Consider the following 8,298-nt stretch of genomic DNA (forward strand, 5'->3'; position numbering starts at 1 on the left):
TGGAAAACAAAGCTCAGGACACATTTAAATAAAAATTCAAGGCCAACTATGATTAAGTGATCAAATAAGTAATCGGACTGGGACTATAAATGTTCAGAATGTGAAAAAGGAGCTTTTTCTATGAGGAGGAGCCAGGATTTAAACTGACCTGGGAGATGAGGCGGGAGGGGGAGGACGCTTCAGGAAAAGGAAGCTCTGCGTACAGATTCCTCGTGAGTTTCAGGCGTAGAGGACTAGAACTTGAAATGTAATTTCTCTAAGTGTGCCAAGTTTTTTTCCATTTACCTTCATATTGCCCCATCTAAGAGCCCATTCTAAAAACTTTTTGCATGCACCAACTCTTTTGATTGACACATATGGCAGTCAATTAAAAAAAGAAAAAAAGAACCTGCAAGTAATCACTGACCCTTTAAAAAAAGTAATTCAGGAGACCAAGAAGTCTGAAAAGGAGCTTAAAGATGACAGCGGCTATCACTCATAACAGAAACCATCGCGTACTGTGGAAATAACAAAAGGTTTGGACGCCAGCGTAGGCTCTTACAAGATTGTCACATTTTGGGGCTCCAGGTAGGGAAAATTATGAACTTTTTGCCTCATCTGTAAAGGTAGGTTTAAAAATATTTTATTTTGCAGAGTTGTAAGGATTCCTGATAATATGAATTATATAATTAGCAGAGTATCTTAAGTGGGTAACTATTCTTAGAAAAACGCAGAATATAGAAGATGCACATAACAAAGACCAGGATGTTTCTGGTTCTAGGTCTTTGCAGTGTTCACTAGTCCTGCCAGGCAGGCAGGACCATGAGAAACTTCAGCTGTCAGCTCCGGTGCAGATCAGATTATCTCACTGCGCGTTCCGTAAATGTGCAGGCGGCTGCCCATCTAAAATACAGGCACAGTGCTGGCGGGAAACCTGCTCCTTCCCTTCGTCGATGAAGGTTAGATTCCCCAAGACTAGAAATGGAGAGTGTTCGAGAGGTGGTCCTCAACGCCGCCACTCCTCTCCCTGAAATTCACCTTCCCCCTGGGGACTGCTGATCACTTCTCTTGGCCTGGGAGAAGGGGAGGAAGATGGGGGTGTCATTGTTTCCCCCTTTACAATTTGAAATAGATACCTTAATTTCCTTCCTAAGTTCTCCTGGACATCTGAGACGAGATACAACATTTAAATAAGACTTGACTAGTAGCTCAGGGATATTTAATTAAGAAATAAACTCAATGACTAATATACAGCCACATATAACAGCTTACAAAATGTGACTTAGTCATGGGGCCGGCTCCGCGGCCGAGTGGTGAAGTTCGCGCGCTCCTCTTCAGCGGCCCAGGGTTTCGCCAGTTCAGATCCTGGGCTTGGACCTAGCACCACTCATCTGGCCATGCTGAGGTGGCGTCCCACACAGCACAGCCAGAAGGACCTGCAACTAGAATATACGACTATGTACTGGGGGCCTTTGGGGAGAAGAAGAAGAAGAAAAAAAAAAAGATTGGCAACAGATGTTAGCTCAGGTGCCAGTCTTTAAAAAAAAAAGTGTGACTGACTCATTGTCCTCATCTCAATATTTCCTGAATGTCAATCTCACGCTATGTTCTGGGTTAGGCTCTGTTAGTACCAAGGAGAACAGGATGGGATCCTATCCTGGAGCCTTCAAGCTAACAGCAGAGAAAGTCACAGTAATATTTTCACCAAAAACATCGAGTATTGAAAAAAGAGAGAGGCCTATGCACAGGGTTCAACCAAAACCCAGCATACCTCCTAGAGTAGAGGCTATTTCAACCTTTGCCCCCAGCACCACCCATCTAGGACATCCTCCTCTCCTTACACAGGAGAAGATGTCCAGGGCAGATGGTGTTCCTGCTACTTCTTACCATGGTCCCGTCCTCCAGGTCTCTTCTCCCTGCCTGAGGACCTGCCCTTCCTGCAGTGACTGGCACCAGTCCCTGACACTGCCCATCCATAGGCCCAGAGAGGATCCTTTTGTCTCTGGCCCCCTCACACCACATGGAGAAAAGAGAAGGGAGGTTATTTTCCCACGGTATGTGCCTAGAATGATGTAGAGCCTGCAGGCTTTTATAACTTGGAGGAGAAGCTGAGAAAAATAGGTGATGGGGTGTGTCCATTAGACTGTTTGAACCGTCACACAGGCAGGTTACTGATTTATCAAGGACAACAGCTCAGGCCAAGAATGGATTTAGATTCCTCCTCAATGTGGGGAGACGGGCTCCAGTACCCCCTCCTCACTTCCACAGTGTTGTTAGAGTAGATATCCAAAACAATTGTGCAAATGCGTTTACTCTTCAAATCTCCTCTGATCCATCCAAATTCTCACTTGGATGCAGCCCAGCCAACTGTGAAGGAAGAGGGATAACCATCAGAATGAAGTGGTCCGTTCCACAAGCCCTCCATCCTCCATGAGGCAGGCACAGCCAAAGGGCATGGGTTTGGGCTTTTCAGATCCCAACTCTGTCACTAACCTGTGTCCTCTGGGCCTCAGCTTCTTCAGCTCGAGGCTGGAGCAAGTCCTGTCTTGCATGGATGTTGTGCAGATTAGAACCAAGGCATGGCTAGAACACCTCCACGTGTCTAACACATAGTGGGTGCTGTGAGGGGTGGCTGTAGTCATTGTATGAGAAATCCCCTGCGAAGCATGCTGCTGAGCAAGCGAGCAGTGGCTGTCCTGTTCCACTGCCGGAGGCATTAATACCATGGAAGAGACCTGGCCTCAGAACTGTGTTAAGAACATACATTTCAGATGCTTCCATGAGATGTCCGCAGTCTTCCAAAAGGGGATTCATGCCCTTAAGACCACCCATAATCCAACTGCAGAATTCGTATGATATTGCTTTTTAAAGAAAATCAATGAATTTTCTTTGTTGTGTTACTTGTATACTTAAATTATAGCAAACTCTTGGTTTTATTTTCTTTGAAATTAACCTGGTTTTATCTTTTTTGAAATTATGCTGGTATGCATGAATAACTAGCTCATGGACAAAGCAGAAAGCTCTTCTTATATAATCACAGCTCCTGGACATGCGACTTACATATGGCCTGCATGCACAGGCCCCTATGAAGGCTCTCTAGACTCTGCACGAATAGGCAGCCTTGGTCTCCCAGGATAAAAGCATTATTTTACAGGGTTTGCGTTTATTCAGGTCATTATCACATCAGAGTGGGATGGATATGGCCAGCTCCTGGCGGAAACATCACCAGTTTGTCTGCCACTGGGAAGTCCAGCTGGACTAATTGGTGGTTCATAGTCACCTTCATTTATAGATGGGGGAACTACATGAAGAGGGAGTTCATAGAAAGTGAAATGCACATGCCTAGCAATTGCCGGAAACAAGGAGAAATAAGAGTGATGGACACTCTTATCCTGCTGATAGAGAGTAAATTGAAACAATCTTTCTGGAAAGTCATTTGGCAATATGATCAAGAGCCTTAAAAAGTTCATGATTGAGACCACGAGCTTTGGAGTCAGACTGGCCAGGTTAAATTTTGGCCCCACTATCCTGGCTTTGAGCGCATTGAGCATGTTAGTTTACCTGTTTGTGCTTCAGTTTTGTCATCTGTGAAATGAGAAAGATAATATCTACCGGATAGCATTGTTTGGAGGATTCAGTGCAGTAAGGGTGCGGTAAACGCTTGGCACATGGTAAGCACTCAAGAAATGTCATCCCTGTAATAATCCTAAGGAGCTATTGAGAAGTGAGGTCAAAGTTTTATGCACAAAAATATTCATTACAGCATTGTTTAAAATAAAGAAAACTTGAAAAAAAAAAAAACCCTAAATGTGGAACAATGGAAAAAACAAGTAAATTGATTTACTCAAACAATAAAACAATTATGCTTCTATTTTTAAAAAATTATCTTTACCAACTTTTCTTAATGACTTGAAAAATGTTTTTTGAAACAATACGAATCAAATAAAGCAGAACAGAAACTAGATCAATCACAACATCTCAACTTTGTAAAAAATGAATGCACTTGTTTTAAATACTATGTGTCTAAAGGCCCCATGTGACCAGAAGGTCAAATCATTAACTAGTAGATTATGGTGATTTTTATTTGCTTCTTTTTGCTTATCTAAGTAGAAATAAGTGTGTGGTCACTATAGAAACTACTTCCCAATTAACAATTTTTAAAATAGTTTTTAAATGCATGGAAATAAATCTTGGGAGAAAATATGCACAAACGTTAAATGGTGGGATTATTGGGGACTTTTTTCCATTTCTTTAGGGATATTAGGAGACAACTAGTTTTCTCTGTGACGGATGGGTAGGCTGTGGTTAAGCAGAGAGAGAAACACCTTCTGTGAGTGTGATGAAGGTGCATTGACAGAGATAAGAAAGGAAACGACTTTTGGGAAGTGGCTGGCAATGAATAAACCTGCCAGAACAGCTAGATTAAAAGGCTTATAGCAGTGAAGAATGGGAAATAAAATTGGAAAACAGGTCCAGATCATGAGGGCCCTCAATCTAAAATAAGGTATTTGAACTGATAGGTCCTAAAGAGCCATAGACGACATTTAAACAAGAAGTGGCCTGTGTGTTGAAAAGCCAGCTGGAGGAGCATTAACTTGGCAAATATGAGTATGCATAACGGTGAAGGGAGAGTCTCAAGGAGTGGAGAGGGCTTTTTATTCATTCCTCCATTCATGTATTTATTCACTCAGCAGGCACTGAGCTCCTGTTCTCTGCTGAGCTCTCTGCTAGGCACTCAGAGTAAGGCAAGGCCTCAGGCTGCAAAGAGTTACCGGTCTACTGAGAAAATCGGGGAGAGAGAGCAGAGGGAACAAGGGTGGGTGCCCGTTAATGTCCAAGCCCTGAAGTGGTCGTTTCTACCTACGTAGTTGATTGAATTCTCAGCACACTTTGCTGTTTATTCTCTCTGACAGATAAAGAAACAGAAGCTCAGCATGGTTAAGGATGGCGAGGTGTCTCTGGTCACACAGCTGATCCCTGAATGGTTCCTTCTGTGATATCTTAGGGTGGAGGTTTGTGTCAGCAGGGAACAGCAGAATCCTAAAGGTCAGAGACGCTCCACAGAGAAGGGGATATTTGAGCTAGGACTCTAGTTCACGTGTGAAATAGGGCATTTCAGGCCATGCCCAGGACGGGGGCAATACCGTTAGGACTCTATTCCAACAATTCAGGCCCAAGGCAATAAAACTTGGAATTGGCAGAGAGAATGGAAAAGGAGGGTCAAGTGTGAGAGACATTGAGGAGAAACTGGCGTCCAGATTTCCAGCCCTGGGGGCAGCTGTAATTCCTGAAAGAACCGACAGTACTCTGGGGAGCGGCGAGCAGGTGGGAGGGTAAAGTACTGGCTAAATTTTGGCACAAGATTCTGTTCTCCACCGTCACACAGTGGCCCAATGAAAAGGCTAAGATGATCTCATTTTTCTAAGTCACAACTTTACTCATTGTTATCAGATTGAAAGAGAAGGAAGCTTTGAGTTTGTACTGGCACGGTCCTTCAACTTGGTTACAGATGGCCACGCGTTGGATGGCTGAGGACGTTGGCCTCCAGTGACCCTACGCTGGCCATACTCGCACACTCCATTTGCCCTTTGAGACACAATGCTGAGCCGAAACAACGTTCTGGCCCTTTTTGTGATAAACCAAGAGAAGGCTTTGGAAACAAACCGTTCCAGGATCAGGCCCATTTCAGGCATTCTAGGACCCCTTGGACTGCAGGGGACAGAAGCCCAAGTCAAGACAGCTTAAGGAGAATTTATTCTAAGGACATAGGATGTTCTCGAGACACACGGAATCAGGAACACAGCTGAAGTCCCAGCACACAGAGAACCGTGGACGTGAAGGCTTGGGGACTCGCCTTTTCTTGCCCCCCAACCTTCTCCAGTGCCGGATTCAGGCTCCACCATCTCCCTCTGCAGGTTAGGTTCCTCTGCTTCTCTGGTCCCCGGGGCAAGAAATGTGCTCCTGACAGATTCCCACCTTTATGATTTCCAGACACCAGCTCCTCTCGGTTTCCATTTCAAATTTACAAAGAAAGACCGATGGCAAAGCTTGTGTGGAACAGGCCCTGGAGCAGTCAGCTTGCTTGGGCCTCAGCTAACAGGCTTCCACTCCTGGAAGCAGATGGATGGTGTGTGGGGGGTTGGCAATTTCCAGAAGAAGGGAAGTGTGGGGCAAATAAAACAATAGGGGTCTCCCTGGTGAGACCATTCTTAACTTCTCTAGGCCTATTTTCCTCACTTGGAACATGGAGACTCACTAACTACCTTGGACATTATTATTGTGAAGATTAAAGGGGATCAAAAGACATCGTGATACCCAGACTTCCCAGCAAGAGCTTCCGAAGACAGAAGAGGGGAGGCCAGGTCTGAGGAATCTCGCGGTGAAGCTCCAAACGCGACATTCTCTGAGGTCTTCTTTTCAGCTGAAAAACATATGAGCTATGGGAATTTAGCATATGATAAAATTGACATCTCAAATCAGTAAAGAAAAGATAAATTACTCAGTCAACGATGTTGAGACAGCTGGGTTGCCAGTTGGGAAAAAAAAAGTAGATCCTTCACAGTTTACATCAAATAAATTCCCAACGGAAGAAAGATTAACATGGAAAAAATGCAACCACAAAAGTACTTAGGAGAAGCCCCAGGGACCTGAGTGGAGCTCAGGACACCTCCCCAGGCCATGTTCTGTTTGGGCTGTGACTTGGCACCTAGAGCAGAGCTTCCACAGAGTCAGAGCTTCCTAAGATCGTGGTGGAATGAATTAATGAGAGAACGTTTTTTAATCACCTCAGCTAGGGGAGAAGCCTTTCTAAGTATGGCGTGAAACTCAGCAGCTTTAAAAGCAAAGGTAAATCCAGCTACAAAAAAAAATTACAAATGACTATATGAGGAGGAAGCAAACTAAATCAAAAGACAAGCATACTGGAGGGGAAGACCAATTCAAATCACAAAAGGTACCTTTCCTTAAGATTTCAAGAAAGCCTAAATATGAAGGAAACAACTCAACAATCCAATAGAAAAAGGGGCAAATGATAGGAAGAAAGAGTTCCAAGAATAAGAAAAACAAATGGATCTTGAACATTAAAAAAAAGATACTCAACCTCCTTCACAATTTAAGAAAAGCAAATAAAAACTCTAACGAGATACAAGTTTTCAGCTGTCAGATTGGCCAAGGTCAGAAAGTTTGAGAACACAGTATTGTCTATCGTGTATTGGCCAAGGGGTGGGGAAAGAGACACTCTGATAGAGTATGGGATGGAGGGCTCTCCAGAGTGTGGCTGGACCACCCAGTGCACCCTCTGACCCGCTTCTCGGGTCCTACAGATGTGCTAGCGCATGTACCAATGAAGAATATTCAGGGTTATATTTATTGTAGTGTTGTTTGTAGTAGGAAAATATTAGCAATAACTATCATAGGGCTGGTTAACAAATTCTGGTACATCCATACCACGAAATATTGTGCAGCAGCTAAGGGAATGAAATAACTCTGTATGAACAGGCTATGAAAAGGTCTCCAAGATGTAGTGTTATCTGAAAAAAGCAAGCTGCGGAGTAGTGCGTATTTAGTGTTATCATTTGTATTTTTTTAAAAACAACCTGCATACATAGGTGTTTGTATCATGTATAGATTCTCTCTCAGAGGATTCCCAAGAACAGTGGCTGCCTCCCGGGAGTTGAGCCAGGAGCTGGAGAACAGAGGGGTAAATTTTCATTCTAAACTCTTCTCTACCTTTCGAATTTTGTTTCATGAACATGTATTCAAATAATAAATTAAGAAAAAAAAAATGTGTGTTAATTTAGCATTCTGCTCCATAATATATCCACAATTGATCTAATGTAGAAATAATGTTTTAAATTACTTACCTTACACTAATTAACTTTCCCTTCCAAATCCTTGAGTGAAATTAACATTCTAGAAAGACACGACACGTTTATCCTGGGACTCTGTCTCCTGGGCACACCAGCAAGTGTCCTCGTTCTGGAGAGAACAGAACTTTGCGGGAACTTTGTTTGGCACAGGCAGCGCTGCCCTGCAAATGTGAGTTCCGGGCTCTGTGGGAACGGGGCTGTTCCTGGAGAGGAGCTGGGGGAACCTCTGCCCCACCGGCCAGGACAGGAAGCTGGTGAGCGTCTCCCGCCCGGAGCAGGGCCTTGGGAGACATTGTCCCGTAAAAGCCACGGTTATAGAGAGTCCACATTCTCTAGCCTAGCCCAGTGCCTGGCACAGAGTAGGCACTCAAAAAAATGTTTCTGGAATGAATGAACATACCAAGAGTTACAGGATCTCTCAGGAGGGAGTGACAAATGCTGTTCAGAAGCT

Source organism: Equus przewalskii, chromosome 7 (genome assembly GCF_037783145.1).
Source record: "Equus przewalskii isolate Varuska chromosome 7, EquPr2, whole genome shotgun sequence".
NCBI classification, from domain to species: Eukaryota; Metazoa; Chordata; class Mammalia; order Perissodactyla; family Equidae; genus Equus; species Equus przewalskii.